A 21,609-nucleotide genomic window follows, 5' to 3' on the forward strand; every position below is an offset into this window, starting at 1 on the left:
CATGATACTGTACATGGAGACCTGGGGTGGGGAGGCTGCATGATACTGTACATGGAGGCCTGGGGTGGGGAGGCTGTATGATACTGTACATGGAGGCCTGGGGTGGGGAGGCTGCATGATACTGTACATGGAGGCCTGGGGAGGCTGGCAGCATTATTATAGATGGAGGCCTGGGGAGGCTGGCTGCATTATTATACATGAGGCCTGGGGAGGCTGGCTGCATTATTATACATGGAGGCCTGGGGAGGCTGGCTGCATTATTATACATGGAGGCCTGGGGAGGCTGGCTGCATTATTATACATGGAGGCCTGGGGAGGCTGGCTGCATTATTATACATGGAGGCCTGGGGAGGCTGGCTGCATTATTATACATGGAGGCCTGGGGAGGCTGGCTGCATTATTATACATGGAGGCCTGGGGAGGCTGGCTGCATTATTATACATGGAGGTCTGGGGAGGCTGGCTGCATTATTATACATGGAGGTCTGGGGAGGCTGGCTGCATTATTATACATGGAGGCCTGGGGAGGCTGGCTGCATTATTATACATGGAGGTCTGGGGAGGCTGGCTGCATTATTATACATGGAGGTCTGGGGAGGCTGGCTGCATTATTATACATGGAGGTCTGGGGAGGCTGGCTGCTATATTATACATGGAGGCCTGGGAGGCTGGCTGCTATATTATACATGGAGGCCTGGGAGGCTGGCTGCTATATTATACATGGAGGCCTGGGGAGGCTGGCTGCTATATTATACATGGAGGCCTGGGAGGCTGGCTGCTATATTATACATGGAGGCCTGGAGAGGTTGGCTGCATTATTATATATGGAGGCCTGGTGAGGCTGCATAATAAACATGAAGGACACCTTATACATTGAATATAGAGGTGTAATATACATAGAGGTCTATGAGGCTGCATTATACTGGAGGTCTATAGGGATGCATTAAAATGGAGGTCGGGGGGGGGGGAGGCTGTATAATACAAAATGAAGGGACACCTTATACATGGAATATAGGAGTGAATTATACATGGAGGAGTATGGGGCTGCATAATACCATCTGAAGTTTTATGAGGTTGTGTTATTGTCGCGGGCGGAGGAGGGGACGCCGCGCTCTCCCACTGCTCGGGTCCGGCTGCCGCGGCTGCTGCGGCCTGCTGCTGCTCGGTGGCTCAAGCGATGGGCCGGATCCCGGGGACTCTAGCGGCGCTCCTCGCCCGTGAGTGAAAGGGGATTTTGGGTGTGGGGATGGGTTATTGGCCGTGACGCCACCCACGGTTGTGGTGATTTGTTGACACCACCGCTGCTCTGTATGGGAATCCCGGGAAGGATGGTATGGAGCAGCCAGTTGTTGTGTTGCCCCTCCGTGGGTAGGGGTTGGTGATCCCGGGGCCCAGTGATGAGGTGGGAGATGCAGGGCCTGGTGGGCGCAGGGACGCAGGGGCAGCGCTGTGCCTTGCGGCACTATGGTACTCACTCAGCCTGAAACGTTGACACAGTTTTCGGTAAAACACACGGCTGGAAAGACGTTCCCATGGACGGCTGCACTTGCTCTCCCAGTAGGTGACGGTAACGGTCCCTCTGTCCTGCACCTAAGTTGATGATGGTTGCGATGGGTTCCCACCGGTAACCCGCTCCCCGGCTTGGATATGGGCCGGAGGAGCCCTACTTTGCCCGCAGGCGCTGGCCCTGAGAAACTGGTGCCCTGGCGGTGGCGGTGTCTCTCCGTAATGGTCGGACTGTTGCCTTCAATCGGGACTTGGTTGTTTGGAGACAGACGTCCCCTTCACTGACGGATTTGGCAAATTATGGCGACTCCTAGCCTTGCCGGTATCCGAAAGGCCCCTGCCCTGGTGCTGACTGTTCTTCGTATACTGCTCCAGACCGCCGGGCCACTACCCGTCCGCGGTCCTTCCAGCAACCTCCGAGCAATCACCCCTGCAGACTATCACCGCCGTCTGCTGACCTTGCTGTCACAGTCCGGGCACACAGCCGGACCAACTTCAGGCTTTACTACTGTCACTTCAGCTTCTCTCTTTAGCTTCACTACTACTTCCTTCCACTTCACTTTCCTCACTCGACTCTCCTGTTTACTCCTTTCCGTCCCTAGCTGGACTCCACTCTAGCCCTCAGCTAGACTTCAACTGCCTGGTTCTTCCCGCCTCCAGGGCTGTGTACTCCTCGGTGGGCGGAGCCAACCGCCTGGCCCACCCCCTGGTGTGAACATCAGCCCCTGGAGGAAGGCAACAAGGATTTTGGTAGCCTTGGTGTTCCTAACTGGGGTGTAGGGTGTGGAGGTGTGATGACCTGTGACCCCTGGCTTGCCCAGGGCGTCACATTATAATACATATAGGACTATGGGGCTACATTATAATATATGGAGGACTATGGAGGCTACCTTATACACGGACTATGGAAGTGCATTATAAAACATGGAGGACTATGTGGTGCAGTATAATATATGGAGAACTATGGGGTGAATTTTAATACATGGAGAACTATGGGAAATGCATTATAATTGAAGGGCTACTTTATACATGGAGGATTATGGGGGTGCATTACAATATATGGAGGGCTATGTATCTGCATTCTAATATATGAAGGGTTATGTGGGACCCTTTATACAATTATTTGGAAGGCTATGTGGGGGCTGTTATAGTATTTTGAGAACTTTATACAGGGGGGACAAAGATACAAGTATGGGATGGAAATGTTTTGTGCTGAGGGAAAAAGGCTCTTTCCCTCAGCAGCCAACTTTCCCATGCTCTGCTATACATCTCTCAGCACCCAGCTTTCCCATGCTCTGCTATACATCTCTCAGCACCCAGCTTTCCCATGCTCTGCTATACATCTCTCAGCACCCAGCTTTCTCATGCTCTGATATGGGAAAGCTGGGTGCTGAGGACAAGATAAATATCAGAACATAGGAAAGCTGGGTGCTGATAGAGGGATTTCAGGGTGCTGTGGGTGAGAGCCAAGTGTCAGCGTCATTATCCTGTACCCCGAGTGTCAGTGTCATTATCCCCTACCCCAAGTGTCTGTGTATGTGGAGGGGGGGCCCAGGTCTAAACTTTGCACCGGGCCCATCCAACTCTAGTTACGCCACTGGCCGGGGCTGTCTCTGCGGCACTTACTGTACAGAAATCGGTCATGTAGTAAGATGACATGGCCAGCAGAGGGCGCTCTGAACCTGTTTACACCCTGCGTTCTTATACCGTCCGCCCCCACAGCTCAGCTGTCAGTCAGGGCCCTCGGCTCCACCCGGCCGCATTCCTGTCAGTCATCATGACCCCGCCCACTGAGTTGTCAGTGTCTGGCCCCTCCCCGATCCCCTGACAGTCAGCTGGAAGCGCCGCACGTCACGAGGCTGCAGCCTGCCCCGCCCATGTTGTTCTCGCGAGAGTCGAGGATCGGGGCGCCCGCGCTGCTGTAGGTTGCTGGCGGAGGAGAGCGGGGCCGGGATTCGGAGTGAACGGAGACTTGACACGGTGAGAGAGCGCGGCCGAGGGCTGAGGCGCCCGTAGCACACACGCTGCATGTCACCGACAGATTCACCGACACTACGCCCCAAATACCCCAGAGGTTCAGAGGCCCAGACCGGGGAGACGCCCCCGTCCCGAGGGCTGCTGAGAACAGCCAATAGGAGGCGGAGTATGAACAAGTGACAGGTAGGAAGTCCAATAGGAACTAGCAGGAGGCGGGTTCAGCAACAGGCCCGGGACAGAGTGTTCTGTAGACAGACTACATGTCTGCGCTTCCAGCCAGCAGTCTATGGGCCGTCCCCGGGCGTCTGCTCCCCAGTATGGGCCGTCCCCGGGCGTCTGCTCCCCGGTATGGGCCGTCCCCGGGCGTCTGCTCCCCGGTATGGGGCGTCCCCGGGCGTCTGCTCCCCGGTATGGGGCGTCCCCGGGCGTCTGCTCCCCGGTATGGGGCGTCCCCGGGCGTCTGCTCCCCAGTATGGGGCGTCCCCGGGCGTCTGCTCCCCGGTATGGGGCGTCCCCGGGCGTCTGCTCCCCGGTATGGGGCGTCCCCGGGCGTCTGCTCCCCGGTATGGGGCGTCCCCGGGCGTCTGCTCCCCAGTATGGGGCGTCCCCGGGCGTCTGCTCCCCAGTATGGGGCGTCCCCGGGCGTCTGCTCCCCAGTATGGGGCGTCCCCGGGCGTCTGCTCCCCGGTATGGGGCGTCCCCGGGCGTCTGCTCCCCGGTATGGGGCGTCCCCGGGCGTCTGCTCCCCGGTATGGGGCGTCCCCGGGCGTTTGCTCCCCGGTATGGGGCGTCCCCCGGGCGTCTGCTCCCCGGCGTGGGCCGTCCCCCGGGCGTCTGGCTCCCCGGCGTGGGCCGTCCCCCGGGCGTCTGGCTCCCCGGCGTGGGCCGTCCCCCGGGCGTCTGCTCCCCGGCGTGGGCCGTCCCCCGGGCGTCTGGCTCCCCGGCGTGGGCCGTCCCCCGGGCGTCTGGCTCCCCGGCGTGGGCCGTCCCCCGGGCGTCTGGCTCCCCGGCGTGGGCCGTCCCCCGGGCGTCTGGCTCCCCGGCGTGGGCCGTCCCCCGGGCGTCTGCTCCCCGGTATGGGGCGTCCCCGGGCGTCTGCTCCCCGGTATGGGGCGTCCCCGGGCGTCTGCTCCCCGGTATGGGGCGTCCCCGGGCGTTTGCTCCCCAGTATGGGGCGTCCCCCGGGCGTCTGGCTCCCCGGCGTGGGCCGTCCCCCGGGCGTCTGGCTCCCCGGCGTGGGCCGTCTCCCGGGCGTCTGGCTCCCCGGCGTGGGCCGTCTCCCGGGCGTCTGGCTCCCCGGCGTGGGCCGTCTCCCGGGCGTCTGGCTCCCCGGCGTGGGCCGTCTCCCGGGCGTCTGGCTCCCCGGCGTGGTCCGTCTCCCGGGCGTCTGGCTCCCCGGCGTGGTCCGTCTCCCGGGCGTCTGGCTCCCCGGCGTGGTCCGTCTCCCGGGCGTCTGGCTCCCCGGCGTGGGCCGTCCCCCGGGCGTCTGGCTCCCCGGCGTGGGCCGTCCCCCGGGCGTCTGGCTCCCCGGCGTGGGCCGTCCCCCGGGCGTCTGGCTCCCCGGCGTGGGCCGTCCCCCGGGCGTCTGGCTCCCCGGCGTGGGCCGTCCCCCGGGCGTCTGGCTCCCCGGCGTGGGCCGTCCCCCGGGCGTCTGGCTCCCCGGCGTGGGCCGTCCCCCGGGCGTCTGGCTCCCCGGCGTGGGCCGTCCCCCGGGCATCTGGCTCCCCGGCGTGGGCCGTCCCCCGGGCGTCTGGCTCCCCGGCGTGGGCCGTCCCCCGGGCGTCTGGCTCCCCGGCGTGGGCCGTCCCCCGGGCGTCTGGCTCCCCGGCGTGGGCCGTCCCCCGGGCGTCTGGCTCCCCGGCGTGGGCCGTCCCCCGGGCGTCTGGCTCCCCGGCGTGGGCCGTCCCCCGGGCGTCTGGCTCCCCGGCGTGGGCCGTCCCCCGGGCGTCTGGCTCCCCGGCGTGGGCCGTCCCCCGGGCGTCTGGCTCCGCGGCGTGGGCCGTCCCCCGGGCGTCTGGCTCCGCGGCGTGGGCCGTCCCCCGGGCGTCTGGCTCCGCGGCGTGGGCCGTCCCCCGGGCGTCTGGCTCCGCGGCGTGGGCCGTCCCCCGGGCGTCTGGCTCCGCGGCGTGGGCCGTCCCCCGGGCGTCTGGCTCCGCGGCGTGGGCCGTCCCCCGGGCGTCTGGCTCCGCGGCGTGGGCCGTCCCCCGGGCGTCTGGCTCCGCGGCGTGGGCCGTCCCCCGGGCGTCTGGCTCCGCCTCTGTGCCCACCCGTGCTGTATTGTAGTTCTGCACGCTGCTCCTGCCTTGTGGTGGTGCCATGGATGATGTTAGGTTTAACAACCTCTGCCTGATACAGAACATTTGTGTAGACATTAGAGGTTTTCCTGGAGACTATTGACAGTACGAGCCCATCGTTACGCCATCGATATCTGATCAGGAGGGTCCAGCTTTGGCCTCTTCTGCAGTTCAGTTTGAAGGGGCTGACCTGATGATAATGGTCTATATTAGCGGTAAACCATCAGTGATCAAGGAGTTGTTGCTTTTCAGTAAAAGTTCTTCCTACGCTGCAGGTATAAAGAAAACAAACTGTGCTGCACTCACCCTCTCCTGGTCCACCTGTGAGTCTTTGCTGCTGCTTCCGGCATTGGCTGCAGTACTGACGTTACGTGAATGGTGTCCAATTAACAAGCTCAGCTGGAGAGATGCTCAGCTCGCTTATTGCTTGTCATTGTTATATGAGCATTGCAGCCAATTCCAGATACCGGGAGCTGCTGGACCCAGGGAAGGTGAGTACAGCACAGTTTGATCCTTTTTAGTAACCTAGAAGTGTTACATTATAATTCCTCTCCCCTGGTCTGACTTGTCACTTATCTCCAAATGATCTTACGTCAGAAAAGTTACTTTATTATTTTTGGGGACAATATTTTTTGCACATTTTCATCACATTTTATTTTAGGCTTTGGACTCTGCGCGTCTCTACAGTACGTGTTTGTTTGGTTTTTTTTTTTTGGTATTTTTTTGTATGTGATTTTCCTCAGCCTCAGACATACACAAGCAGATAACTGGATCAATGTTAGGAATCTGTTTATATATTAGGGGGCTTTAAAGATTGTGAACCCTTTCAGAATTTTCTTTTTTGGCATAAATTTGACCTAAAAGTAAATTAGATTTACAAGACCTAAAAGAAACATCAACAAACGAGACGATAATTTTGACATTTGTCACTTTTTTTTTTTAAAGTGAAGTGTTCCAATATCACATGTCTGTGAGTGGCAAAAGCGTGACGCTGTGAAAATCTGTTGTAGTTTTAGGTAAAGTTTATGCTGAAATATGGAAAATTCTGAAGGGTTCACAAACTTTAAAGTAGCTCTGTGTAAAGTCTGTTTATATGGGGGCAGAAAAGTTGTTTCTGACTTCATATAGATGAAAAAACGACTGCACATTGTTGGGAAACATTTATTTTTTTTTATATAATGTAAGGGAGTTTCTAGCATATGTAAGAAATCTGTCACCAGGTTTTTCTACCTCATCTGAGAGAGGCATAATGTAGGGCCATAGACCCTGATTCCAATCACTTACTGGGCTGCTTGCTGTAGATTTTATATAATCACTGTTTTATTAGCTGGAGGTTATAACTGCTGCCATGTCCTCCTCCATATTCATGGGCTCTGTGTAACCCCGCCCCCCACTGATTTGCAGATTTCTGCCTATGCACAGCACCGGATTCACAGCCAATCAGCAGTGTGGGCGGGGATTATACAGAGCTCAGCACTCAGAGAACTGCTAGATCTGCATCAGATAAAACAAGGATTTTATCAAGCAGCCCAGTAAGTGACACATTGCAGGAATCAGGATATCTTCCCCTACATCTTGTTGCTATCAGACAGGGCAGGAAAAACCTGGTGACAGATTCCCTTTAACTAAACTACAATTTCAGGCTCCAAATTGCACGGATTCCCCTCTTTATATTTTGTTTTGCAATTGTAGCCCATGGTCACGTATTTTGTAAGCATTTCTGGCTCCCATTGATGAATGATGACTATGGTCGCCCCATCCTATTGGAGTACCAGAAACAGCATTGCTGTGGTGGTGGGGGAGGGTACCAGGTTCCCAGTTTTTGTAATTTGTTGGGGTACAGGGTGTCGGACCCCCACGGAAGCAATATTTGTCACCAGTGAAGTCAGCAGGTTGCAGATCTTATTGGCCTTGGATTTTTCTTTGAGAAACCAAAGTTGTATGTTTTCTCCTGATGTCCCTGGAGATGATTTTTGGCCCCTGTAGTGGGGTGAGTGACCGGTGAAGTCTCCCGGAGTGTGATCTCTGCCCTGGAGTCTGAAGGGATCAGCTCAGTCTGGTTTCCCTGGATCTTCTCTTCCATACTCTGATTTATTATGTCCTTACAGCTGCGTGCAAGTAATCAAACCCTGATACCTTCATAATTTCTAGAAGGTTTCCATACATCGGCGTCTTAGATCTTCACCTTGCCTTATATGAGTCCTTGTGTGCCTGCAGCCCGTCACTTCTGAGGTCCCGCATTGTGCAGTCGCAATAGTGAAGAAGCAGCCGGCTCTACTGGTTACTCACACTCCGCTGTCATTCAGCCCTGATAAAGATGCTTTGAAGCCTCTTCAATAGTGGGGTATTCAGGGCTGCGGCTGTAATCCCTTCTTTTGTGTGTGCCATGGGACTACGTTTTCTTCCCAGTTGTCAGGTTCATTTTTTGATGATGGGTAAAAACTGATGGTAGATGTAACTATTCTCAGCAGCCATCCGACCGTTCATGGCTCTAAAGCAACATAGTTATACAACACCGGTGAGAACAGAGATCCGATCTGCCGAAAACTTTTCCTGGGGAGTAATAAACAACCGTAACGGGCGAGAAATCTGCAGAGAGATGAGCAAGAACGGGAACGATTCGGGTATGTTCACATGGGGAGGTTTTGCTGTGTCTTATTTCCGCATGAGAGTGTTGGTAGGAAAAACACTGCGTATATTCTGGTCTTTTTTTATGTTTTTTTTTTTTTTTTTCTATAGCATAGATCTTATTGGGTAACAAATCATGATGAGCGGGCACTACCATGCTCAGGTACTCGTAACTAGTGATGAGCGGGCACTACCATGCTCAGGTACTCGTAACTAGTGATGAGCGGACACTACCATGCTCGGGTGTTCTGTATTCGTAACTAGTGATGAGCGGGCACTACCATGCTCGGGTGTTCTGTACTCGTAACTAGTGATGAGCAGGCACTACCATGCTCGGGTGCTCTGTACTCGTAACTAGTGATGAGCGGGCACTACCATGCTCGGGTGTTCTGTATTCGTAACTAGTGATGAGCGGGCACTACCATGCTCGGGTGTTCTGTACTCGTAACTAGTGATGAGAGGGCACTACCATGCTCGGGTGCTCTGTACTCGTAACTAGTGATGAGCGGGCACTACCATGCTCGGGTGTTCTGTACTCGTAACTAGTGATGAGCGGGCACTACCATGCTCGGGTGTTCTGTACTCGTAACTAGTGATGAGCGGGCACTACCATGCTCGGGTGCTCTGTACTCGTAACTAGTGATGAGCGGGCACTACCATGCTCGGGTGCTCTGTATTCGCAACTAGTGATGAGCGGGCACTACTATGCTCGGGTGCTCTGTATTCGCAACTAGTGATCATAGAATGGTAGAGTTGGAAAGGACCTCAAGGGCCATCGGATCCAACCTCCGGCGAGTGCAGGTTTTCCTAATACATCCCAGCTATATGTTTATCCAGTTTCCGCTTGAAGATTTCCATTGATGGAGAACTCACTGCCTCCCGTGATCGCCTGTTCCATTCTCTGACTGCCCTCACTGTCAGAAAGTTTCTCCTAATGTACAATCTGAATCTCCTTCCTTTTTAGTTTCATCCCATTGCTTCTTGTACATCCTTGTGCTAATGAGAATAGGGTTGTTTCTGCATTGTGGCTTCCTTTCAGATACAGTGGAACCTCGCTTAACGAGTAACTTGGTGTGCGAGTATTTCGCCTAACAAGCAAAGCTTTCTGTAAATTTGTAGCTCGATTTACGAGAAAGCTTTGTTGTACGAGCAAATACTCACCGCACACACTTCCGGTTCCTTACATCCACCGCGCTCTAAGGCTACTTTCACACTTGCGTTGGGACTGCTTCCGTAGCATTGCGTTGCATATAGTGGCACAACGGATGCTACGGATCGTACAAAACAACGCAAAGCTTTTTTTAATTTATTTATTTTTTTTTATAGTTTTACCGGCAGCAGACTATTGTGAACGATCAGCTGAGCACTCTCACATGCCGGCGGCCGGGCGCTCAGCTGATCGTTCGGCCGCCGAGAATGTGTGTGGGGGGCGGAGTGAGGAGTGGGTGGAGCCAAGCGAGCCATGGTGCTGAGGACAGGTGTGCGCGCGGGCGTGTACATGCGCGTGCACGCGTGTGTGTGTGTACATGAGGAGTGGAGTGCGGGAGGGGGTGGAGCCAAGCGGTGAAGTGTCGGGCTCCCTGCACACGTAGCGAGGGTAAATATCGGCAAAGCACTTTGCTTGGTTACCCAATATTTACCTTGGTTACTGGTGCAGGGAGCCGGAGAGAGAATGCGCAGTGAAATCCAATGGATTGCGCTGCTCAAAAAAACGTTACATGCTGCATTCCTTCCGCTGGACGCAGCGTCAAAATAACGACGCTGCGTCGTCCAGCGGATGCAACGCTGACACTTGCGTTACAGTGCGTCGTGCATACAAGTCTTTGGAGAATAGCGCAGTGCGTTAACGGAGTGCGCTATTCTCCATAGTGACGGACTCTGTTGAACGCAAGTGTGAAAGTACCCTAACCTGCTCTTGCAGTCCACACAAACACACACGCACATATTATGCTCACCTTACCTGACGTTGCCTCGCCGGGTTCCTGGAACTTGCATGTATCGGGTAACCAAGGCGACCGATGCCGAACCTTCTGCTCCCAGCGTGCTGACGTCAAAGGCAGGAGCCGCTTGCCTTTGAGTAGCGGCTGACCGGAAGATCCTCCCTCCACAGGATGTGTATCCGGTAACCATCACGACGAGGGAGGAACTTCCCCTGTGAGGCACTGCGCAAAAGCAGCACGCTGGCCAATCAGAGGCAAGCGGCTCCTGCTTTGATGTCAGTGCACTGAGTGCGGAAGGTCCGGCATCGGTCGCCTTGATTACCGATACACGTCTTGTACGGGCGAACTGCAAGTTCCAGGAGACCGGCGAGGGAACGGAAGGTGAGCATAATCTGTGTTTGTGCGTGTGTGGAATGACAGAATAGGGGACCAGGATGGGACATTTAACAAGTTGTGGAACGAATTGTCCGCATTGCAATGATTTCCTATGGGAAATCTTGCTTTGCTGAACGAGTAACTTGCTAACAAGCACACTCCCAGAACGGATTGTTCTCGTTAACCAAGGCTCCACTGTATTTGTAGACCGCTATTAAATCTCCTCTCAGCCTTCTTTTTTGCAAACTAAACTTTCAATAAATATAATCGCAGGGACTAAAACTTAACTTTTAATCTAACAATAAAAACACAAAGCGCTTGTGCATTTACAAAATTTGCCAAATGGCAAGAAAAATAGATAGATCTCACCCAAACTTTCTCCACAGGTAAGATTGTACACCAATCCAGATATGAGGAAACACAGGCTGGAAGGGCCAGGGTCAGCAGTCGGGTTACTATGTATCAGCCCCTGTCGTGCCCCATGAATGAACTTCCGCCCTGACAAGGGAAGCACCCCCTAGTAAGGCTGCTTTCACACTACGTTTTTTTAACATGCGTCATGAACGTTTTTTTGCTGTAAAAGCGGATCATGCTTTTACAGCAAAAAAACTCATGCAAACGCATGGTTTTTTGCAGGATCCTGTCACTTTAAGTTTATGGGCGGGCATTAGTCATGTGATCGGGAGTGAGGGGAACTGAACGTGATAGACTGGGAGCCAGCATCTAACAGCTGCGGAGGCTCGTAACCAAGGTAAACATCGGGTAACTTGCTTGGATACCCGATATTTACCTTGGTTACGAGCATCCGCAGCTTCTAGGAGCCGGCTCCCTGCACACGTAACCAATGTAAACATCAGGTAACTAAGAGAAGCACTTTGCTTGGTTACCCGATATTTATCTTGGTTACGAGTGTCCGCAGCTCTCAGGCGGGGGAGAGAGAGGGGAGGGGGAGAGAGAGGGGAGGGAGGGGGAGAGAGAGACAGAGAGGGAGGGGGAGAGAGAGACTGATCACGTCAGGCTGGTTTCTGGGCATGCTCAGTAGAGTAAGCAGGATCCTGTCTATCAGCATGCCAGCGTTCACATGCGTTTGTGTGCTGTTTAGTCAGGATCCAGCAATTTGCAGAAGTTGGACGCAGCTCAAAAACGCTACATGTAGCGTTTTTGAAAGATGTTAAAAAACTGCAAGTGGCTGGATCCTCACTATAACGCACGCAAACGCAGGTGAACGCATGTTGACGTGAGTCCATTGCAAATGCATTGAAATGAAAACGCATTTGCACTGGATCCGTTTTTGCGTTAAAAAAATGTTCATGACGGATGTTAAAAAAAAAAACGTAGTGTGAAAGCAGCCTTAGTTGTCTGCCTGCAATCTCATTAAAGAGAAAAGACGCCCTCCCGATGCGTACCACCATCTATCTCTGCACACATAGGTTTTTATTTTCCCCCTGAAGCCTGCACCAGTCCCTGCAGGTTGATACCGTTTTGTCTCCCGTGAGGAACTCTCCTTATTGAGAGGGAAACGTGTCTAGAGACTACTTACTAGGGTGCTTTCCTTGTCAGGGCGGAGGTTAATTCACGGGGCACGACAGGGGCTGATACATAGTAACCCGACCGCTGACCCTGGCCCTTCCAGCCTGTGAGTCCTCAGATCTGGATTGGTGTACAATCTTACCTGTGGAGAAAGTTTGGGTGAGATCGATCTATTTTTCTTTCCATTTGGCAAATTTTGTATACTGCGCAAGCACTTTGTGTTTTTATTGTTAGATTAAAAGTTAAGTTTTGGTCCCTTCTATTCTATGTATTGATTTAGGACTGCTGGGCGTCTTTTCTCTGCAGATTTTGCTCTCACACTAAACTTTCCTAGTTCCTGTAGCCGCTCTTCATGTGACATGGCTTGCCGACCTTCTACCATCTCGGTTGCTCTTCTCTGAACTTGCTCCAATACATCGATGTCTTTCTTGAATTGGGGTGCCCAGAATGAGTGAGCTATGCCATGCTTGAGTGCTCGGTACTTGTGAATAGTAGTGAGCGGGCACTACCATGCTCAGGTGCTCAGTACTCGTAACGAGCAGTGGGACGCTCGTATGGTACTGAGCATAGTGGAAGTCAATGGGGAGCTCGAGCATTTTTCCAGTGGTACGTGGCTGCTGGCCTCACCCTGCACAGTGGTAATTACCGTTCTGTACTTTTCTGAACATTTGTGAAGATTTTTGTAAAACGTGCAGCTGCATTTCCACATCTAAACCTATTGATTTCTCGGCCCAACGTTCCCAAGTCGGTATCCATTGTGAGTGTCCTCTGCAGCGTGTGCCTGAGATTATGTGAGGCCTTCACTGCACTCACATTGTAATATTCCGCTGATTGTTTGTGTTTTTTCTCTATTTTCACAAGTCTGCTGCATATACATCCTGAGGGGTCATCCCACGGGGATAGTCACATCCGTGCTCCACTGTCTGAGTACGGGCCACAATTCACAGACCGGACGCAGGTCTCCTCACCCCAACTCAATCACGTGCTCTTGAGTTTTTTTTCTCCTGCGCTGTTTACATATTAAGATTTATGATATAGAAAACTGCATCCAATCAGGAGACCCGTGGCCGGTCTGTGCTTCATGGTCCGTACGTGGCCATAGGCTAGTTTCATACCTTTAGGTCATAAAGCCAAAACCAGTAGTGAGAAATCCCTTTTTTCCTTTATAGTTTTCTTTTTATATCTGCTCCTGGTTTTGCCTCCAAAACGTCAATGTGTGACCTGAGCCTTAGTGGGGCCCGTCGTGATCTACCACCGGTGGTCCCAGCCGACCATGTAGCAGTAATAATACCGCTGTGTCTGCCCTACACGGAGCCTTCTTGTTGGACTCCTCTTTAGTAAATGACATTTCCCATACACAGGGGTTTTCTTTTTATATTTAATGGTCAATCAGATTTGTAAAACGTTTTGATGCCTTTCCCGGGGTCAGACATTTGCTTCTGCTTTATGTCAGCATTTGTAAGCTCTGCTATTTTCTTTAGTTTTTTTTTCCTTTTTGCTTGTGTAACAATATTCTACATGGTAAATCTCTTCTCTCATTTGTCTCGGGGCCATTGACAAATCTGCCACATTTGGCGCAGTTTCCAGCATTGCACTCGTGCTCCGCTTTTCTTACTTTTGCAAGAATGACCATCCCCACAAATGGAATGTGATGGACACCAGTGTAAATCAGTCCGACTGGTGCAGAAGTGATGGATCATCATGGCTCCTGTCATATGTTAGGCAGAGTTGATATGGAGCATAACATGGGGGTTCTGCTATACATACTGCAGGATGAGTTCTCCGTATAGACATATCAGCGATGGTTTCACAAATTAGAAGGAAAGGGGCAAAACTTGGCGCTGTTTTTATGAATAGTGTTTCTATTTGCAGCAGCTGCCTGAATATTGGACTGAAACCCCAGCATGATGGATATCGGGGGTCTGTTATAATTATGCCCCGTCCATTTCTTCCACATCATCTGCTGTCAGGAGCCCCCATACAAATAAGACTGTCAGCGGATCCCACCAAAATCTGTCCCTTTATCCAAAATATCATTGTATATAGCTTGAGTTTTATTATAACCCCAAAAGGTCTTCCCAGCACTGCCGAGAACGTCCTCACCCCCACAAAAAGATTAGAGTGAAGGGATGGGGGGGATTATTCTGACGCTGTTTTTTAGGATTTACATTAATTTTTATGGCATTTTACTTTGCTTGAAACAACCTGAAAAACCTGATTCTGCAGGTCGCTACATTTACCACAACACCAATATTTTTAGCACATTTTTTTTGGTTTGAGTTGTGACGTTATGAGACCCATAATTATTTTTTTTCTTTTGTTTTTTTGCAGTAGGTGTTTTATTTATTGGTATCATTTTGGGATACAAAACGTTTTGCAAAAACTGCAATTCTGGCTCCTCCTCCTCCCCTCGGACATCCTTTACTGTGTTTGCTAGATAGAACATGAAAAATAGTTTTTCATTTTGATAGATTGGACTTCTACAAATGCAGCAACTCCATATGTGCTTTTTTTCCCCCCCCATAGATAGACAAAGTTGGTCGGAAAAGGAGCCATTAGTAAGGCCGGGGCCACACGTGCAATTCTCGCATGACACTCGGCTCCCGCTGGCAGCACGGGTCATGCCAGTATCCATGCGACTGAGGTCCGACTGTGCGAGCGGACCTCAGCTGCGGGGGGCAGGCCGGTGCTGCGGAGGGTCATGCCGGCACGGAGGAGGGGAGGGATTTCTTACCCTCCGATTAGGGCTGAGAAAATAATCGCTCATGTGTGCTGACACAGGCTAGAATTGGTCCGAGGGGAATGCGATGTTTTATCGCTCTGGTCACAGCTCTGATCGCTGCTGGTAGAGGCAGGTGGCGGTAGTGTAACACAGCCAGCACCCACTATGTATGGAGCGTGCAGGATCATGTGAACAAGGACGTAGGCTTCCTTGTGCCCAGCTGCTATCTACATGCACTAGTCTGATCAATAAATTGGAACAGACTAGAACTTGCTGTGATTTTTTTTTTTTATGTAACAGACTTGAAAATTCTTATGTAAATTAGCACAGGCTAACATTGGATCCATTTGCCATCAGTCCTCCACATTAAGTGTATATGGACCCCACATTTTTTGTGAACATTTCCTTATCCAGCAGCTTTTCAGTGGGGCATGCAGAAGAATAAGGCTATGTGCCCACAGGACAATGTACCCGCGGATTTTGCCGCAGGTTTCCCGCAGCTGCTCCCTGGAATCTGCAGCTATCCATTGCTGCGGGATTTGAGCATTTTTGTTGCGGTAAACCTGCGGGACAAGTGCGGAAATACCTGCGGAAGTCCCGGCCTCTATCTCCATAGTGGAAAGGCTGGACATCAACAGCTATTTCCGCATAAATAATTGACATGCAGTTACGTGCGGCTGCGGGAAATCCGCAGCATTTTCTGCAGCCGCACATACTGCAGCATGGACACAGCACTCCCCAAATCCCATAGGATAACATGGGGAGTGTCTGTACTTGAGTAAACCTGCGGATTATCTGGAAAATCCAGATAAATCCACGGGTTTTCTGCGGCAAAATCCACATTCTGTATATGTTGTCCCGTGGGCACAAAGCCTTAGGGTTTGTGCACTTGGCGGATTCTGCCAGAAGAAGCGCAGAAACACCACTGGAAAAAAATAAACATAATACACAGCAATGTAGAAACCACGTCACTGTCCACGAGCTCAGGCTTTTGTTACTTCTTTCAATCACCTCTAGGCTCTTAAACCATGAAGCGGTTAACAGAAAGTTCCTTTTTCAGGCGGCTTCTTCTAAAAAGCTGCTCACTTATTGTAGATTATATCTCAGAAGAAAAAGACGCTGGCGGCAGAGCCACCGCTAGAAGGAAAGCTAAACCACGAGAGCACCACCGCTAGAAGGAAAGCTAAACCACGAGAGAGCCACCGCTAGAAGGAAAGCTAAACCACGAGAGAGCCACCGCTAGAAGGAAAGCTAAACCACGAGAACCACCGCTAGAAGGAAAGCTGAACCACAAGAGAGCCACTTCAGGAAAAAGCCAGTGGTCCTTCTCCTAAAGTGGCTTTGCCTAGTAAAACCTCGGTAGGTTCACCAGTGTCTTAAAGACGTTGCGTGCACATACCCTTAAAGGTATGTTCATTCATAGTTTTTTTGATTTGGGTTTTTGCCAGGCGCTACATGATAAATTCTTTGTGCAACAAGCTTCCCATTCTTTTGAGACAACACGCCTGTAGTGCACGCCATGTTTTTAAAGGGAACCAGCCAGCAGGATTTGCATATATAAAATAAAGCCAGTGCTATACTGGCGCTAGGATGCTGAATCTAACCATACCTTTTGTTCAGAGATTGAATGTTTTATTTCAGAAGTATGTGCAAGTAAAGTTCCAGCAATGCACTGCTATTTGATTGACAGGTGCAACAGGAAGTGAATGTGGGTTAGGTCTTGCCATCTACTCCCGCCCCTGTCTGCCTGCCTGGGCTTCCACCCCCTGTCGCCATCATAGACGTTAATTCCAGCACGTGTGCAGTATCTTTCAAAAACTCTTCGTTATATTCCCTTCCTGTTACACCTGTCAATCAAATAGCAGTGCATTGCTGGAACTTTACTTGCACATATTTCTGAAATAAAACATCCAATCTCAGAACAAAAGCTATGCTTACATTCAGCATCCCAGCACCAGCATAGCACGGGCTTTACTTTATGTATGAAAAAGCTGCTGGTTGGGTCCCTTTTAAACACATTAAAAATGTATCATGTCCATTTTTTGGAGTTTCCGCTAATTTTTTTTTTCTTTTCTTTAATGAACTTTTTGGAAAGGTTTTTGCAGCAGGAACGTGAGAAATTCCACACTTCTACTCCCCATGCTATAATTAAAAGTGCATCAAAAATGACTGAAAAAATGTTTTAAAACCCACAAAAAAGCTGCATGAAAATGTTATTTGTCAGCTGATTTTACAGCCAGAAAAATCCACATAAAAAAAAACTGATTGCATGTGTACCAAGTAACATGCTACTTATTCTGGGAAATCGACTCTTCCATGTCATGGGCAAAAGACCTTCCGTTTTTTGTTTTGTTTTTTTTTTCTTGGTGGATGTGAACGGCTTGCGGAAAACGCTTTGAAGTAATTGTATTGGATTTGGATTTCAGTGTGGAATCTGCACAGGGATCATTGGAAATCCACTGTGTGTGAACAGGCGCTATAGTTGAAGCTGTGCAGTTTCGAAGATGATGCAGCCGTGCGACACCATGCCGTTGCGCAGCGGTGCGACACCATGCCGTTGCGCAGCGGTGCGACACCATGCCGTTGCGCAGCGGTGCGACACCATGATATTGTGCGGTGCTGTGTGGCAGATTATACCCATGGCTCTGTTGTCGGTACATCCTGGAGCAGGGCCTTGGTTGCTAGTGTTGGTCGTGGCTTAGGGAGCTGAGATATGGGAAGTAATTGCACTCACCCTGGATTCATACATACCATCGCTGGGTTATCACATTTTAATCATCTCAAAATTATTTTTTTTTTCTCTGAACGTTCATTTACTTTAAGAAGAAATTGCTTATTTCCTCAGTTCGGAATCTGTATTTTTGTTCCTTTTGTATGACTGTGCCCCCCAGTCCTTCAACGATGGCATTCCTTAAGTGTTTCCCCGTTTTTTGATGATCCCCTTGAGTGTACTCGGTGTTTGAGGAGTAAAATGTTGACTTCCACAAACTTGTTTCGTTTCGCTTGAAGTAAGAAGTTGATATGGAAAAGTCTGTTTTTGTGATTTGTATAGTGCCACATGTACTTACATTACAGCTGCTTTATCCTAAATGGCCACTGTTTTTTTTAGCTCACTTCATGTAAAAGTGGAGTGAAGTATTTCTCTCTGCTTCCCCGTCGTCTGTCAAACTTTTTTTTTTTTTTAAAGTGAGGAAAAAGGTAGTTCCAACACCTATAGTGCTGTCAGAATGCTGATATTAGGCTACAGATACTCAGCCAATTTGGTCATAACAGAGATCAGTAATAAAAATAAGACTAGTGTAACAATATGTTGTCCTCTTGTATCTCGTGACACTTCCTCTATTATATGGCCCAAATAAACTAGAGAGACAATTTTTTCCAGTTGTTCTTCCCTGTACTTAAAGGGAATCTGTCAGCAAGTTTTTGCTACCCCATCTGAGAGCAGCTTGATGTAGGCAAAGAGACCCTGAATCTACTATGTATAACTTGGGGTACAGCAGTTCTGATCAAATTTTTTTAGATTTAGCATTCATCAGAGCTGAGAAAACTCCCTACACCAGGCTCAAGGTACTTGTTTATAGACTGTGAGCTGCTTATTACAGACGGGGATGTGCCGCTCTCCGTGGCAGGAGACAATGTAGTCCAGCAATGCTAATGTCCTGAAGCTAAAATAAACATTGCAGGTAAACCACAGTTTGGACCTTGATATGAGTGCCGTCGCTGACATCTGTGTGTTAACCCTTGCAGCATGCGGTCTTCAGATTACATAGCAAAAACCTGCTGACCTATTCCCTTTTTAAAGGGGTTTTCACCACTTGGGCAACCCATTCTCAATTGCAATACTCCCGCCCCCCACCCCAAACGTATAATAATGATTTGTACTCTCCTCCGGTGCTGGCGCCGTTCCAATCTCTTTGTCGGTGTTCCTGTGGCATTATGCCACGTCAGCACTGCAATTAATCAGTGGCTGCTTCACTCACTTCCTTCAGACAAAACTAAGTGCTGCTGCTCCTCTCTGACATCCTCCACATGTCAGTTATGTCCGAAGGAAGGGAGAGAGAATTGTCTCATTGGTATTACAGATTGACAGACAACCCTGTGGTGTCCGGCTGCAGAAGGTCGCTGTGTTTGGCTTAACAAATTGATCCTTGATATTCCATTCTTCTTTGGTATGAATATCGTTCTATGTATCTTCTCGGTTAGGGTTAACTCTTTCCCTTTAGGATGCTGAAGACATCTTGACCTCCACAGCTGCAAATCCTAATCCCCAATCCCTTTATATACTTTCATTTCCCCTCTGTTTGTTGCCGGTGATAGTTTTACTCCTAATCTGTCCAGATTGCAAGAAGTTAGCTTGTAATCTCCTGGAAACATGTTGTTGTATGTTGCTTTCATTCAACCAATGTCATCTTGGAAATAAGTTGTCCCTTTGCATTCCCGTTTGTTTCTCTGTGTGTTCTTTAGGACTTAGTGGGTTTGACTAGTGCTCAGCCCGTCCAGTCATCACCTAGGGACCAGTTCAGAGTCAGCCAGGGCCTAGGTATCCTGCTCGATGCATAGGTGCGGAATCTTTTTAGGAACGTCAGAGGAGTCAGGGGCCAGTGGTAGGTTTTACCATGGGTCACCATCTTCCCGTTCTCTAATTGCACCCACCACCACCCCCTATTTTACCGTTCATCTGCTATTCCCCCATACCAAGCCTGACGTGGTCTCTGACTGCAACATCATGGGAGATCTGGTGCTAATGTCACTAAAACGGCATCGGAGGCAAGTACAGGCTGTTATTTTATGTGGGGGAATATGGTGATTGAGAAATAAAGCCTGTACCTTTTCACTTCAGAATAAAAACCATTAAGTGTTATATATTTTTGTGCTGATGGAAAAACCTGATACCACTATGCAACATTTTGTTTTTAATTACTTTGTCTTATTGAAGTCCGTGTGTAAGAAACAAACAGACTGAAGGTTGGAAGTCTGACCTGCCGCCTCCACAGCCAGACACGGGCCGAGTGCCAATACTGGACACAGACGAGCGGCGCTCTCAGGGGAGGCTTCTGCTTTTCATATTCTCATAAATGTTTTATTTTTCCTAATTTAAAGTTGATTCTGGATTTGGAATTCCCCATTTCTTTTTTCTCTAAATTTGGAAAGTCTAGAGATAATGTCCTTCAAAGCTGCTAATCCTGTATCGCTTTTTTTATTATTCTGACCAAATCAATACCAGCCAAAGATGTGTTACCTGTTATGTTTAACATTAAAGACACCATCATATGGGCTGTCCCATATTGTTTATAGGCATAGTGTTACATAGTGTATGTAAACCTTTGACTTTGCAGAAAGTAATAAAAATGCCTTAAAACATCCTCTGCCCCCTCTGTCTGCCCCCTCTGTCTGCCCCCCTCTGTCTGCCCCCCCCTCTGTCTGCCCCCCCCTCTGTCTGCCCCCCCCTCTGTCTGCCCCCCCCTCTGTCTGCCCCCCCCTCTGTCTGCCCCCCCCTCTGTCTGCCCCCCCCTCTGTCTGCCCCCCCCTCTGTCTGCCCCCCCCTCTGTCTGCCCCCCCCTCTGTCTGCCCCTCCCTCTGTCTGCCCCTCCCTCTGTCTGCCCCCCCCTCTGTCTGCCCCCCCCTCTGTCTGCCCCCCCCTCTGTCTGCCCCCTCTCATATTATTTTGGTTCCTAATTGACCTAAAACAGGAAAAGTTTATTCTGATTTCATGTCAGAAGAAAGTGAGAAAGACATGCATGTGTGTCTTCATAGAGAGTGTATGTAAACTTCTGGTTTCAGCTGTACTGCATTCTAGAATACTGTATACAAGTCCCCAACCGATCTGTATAACATAACAAAGGCCGTGTATTATACTCACCTGGAGGACGGTCCGGTCTGATGGACATAGCTGGTCTTTGCCTGCATTCGCCGTTCTCTTTCCCTAGTTGGTGTGGATGACATATCCTACATCATCCACACAGTGTCCTCCATCACCCTCTTGCGCACGCGCATTTCTCCCTGCCCTGCTGAGCGCAGAGCAAAGTACTGTAATGTGCAGGAACTGGGAAGGGTCAAAGACCGCCCGCGCATGCGCACTCCTGCTTGTTGTGTTTTTGTTGTTTTTTTTAACAGGACATCTATATATAGCAGACTTTACACTATGGTATTATCCTGGTGAAGAGGCAGCAATGCCTAGAAATAAACCATACATTTGTTTCAAAGTTTTTTTTTGTTACTCATTTCACCCAGTTATTCATGGCAGCGCAGAGAAACCGCTCACTCTCTTATGATCTGACTTGATGTTGGACACCCGACGATCTGCAGCCGCCTGTGTCATGCACATCAGTGGTAGTGTCACACACAACCTCTCCAGGTGAGGAGACCCCTCAGCCCCATTACCCCGATAATCAGTTAAAACCCTATTGCACTTTTTTCTGTCTTAGGTCTTTCACATTGAGTGCTATAAATCGGGAGAAGGATACAAAAATATTTCCAAGGTATTAGATATACCATGCAATACTGTGAGCTTAAAGCGCCCCAACCACCAGGATTTTCCTATACACATTAAAGCCAGGGCTATACTGGCAATATCATGCTGATTCTATACATACATGTAGTTGTCAGATTGGATGTATAGTTTCTGAATTACAGGCAAC

General features: G+C 50.4%; 1 protein-coding gene across 3 annotated transcripts in view; it reads left to right on the forward strand.

Moving 5' to 3' along the window:
* Positions 1–3,382: 3,382 nt before the first annotated feature.
* Positions 3,383–21,609, forward strand: part of LOC142292093 (cyclic AMP-dependent transcription factor ATF-7-like) — a 138,449-nt gene continuing 120,222 nt past the window's right edge. For 2 of the 3 annotated variants that reach the window (XM_075337194.1, XM_075337196.1), the window contains exon 1: positions 3,383–3,485. The gene's annotated coding sequence lies outside the window, so the exon portion shown is untranslated. The other variant, XM_075337195.1, reaches the window with a different exon arrangement.

The sequence above is a fragment of the Anomaloglossus baeobatrachus genome, chromosome 2 (genome assembly GCF_048569485.1).
Source record: "Anomaloglossus baeobatrachus isolate aAnoBae1 chromosome 2, aAnoBae1.hap1, whole genome shotgun sequence".
NCBI classification, from domain to species: Eukaryota; Metazoa; Chordata; class Amphibia; order Anura; family Aromobatidae; genus Anomaloglossus; species Anomaloglossus baeobatrachus.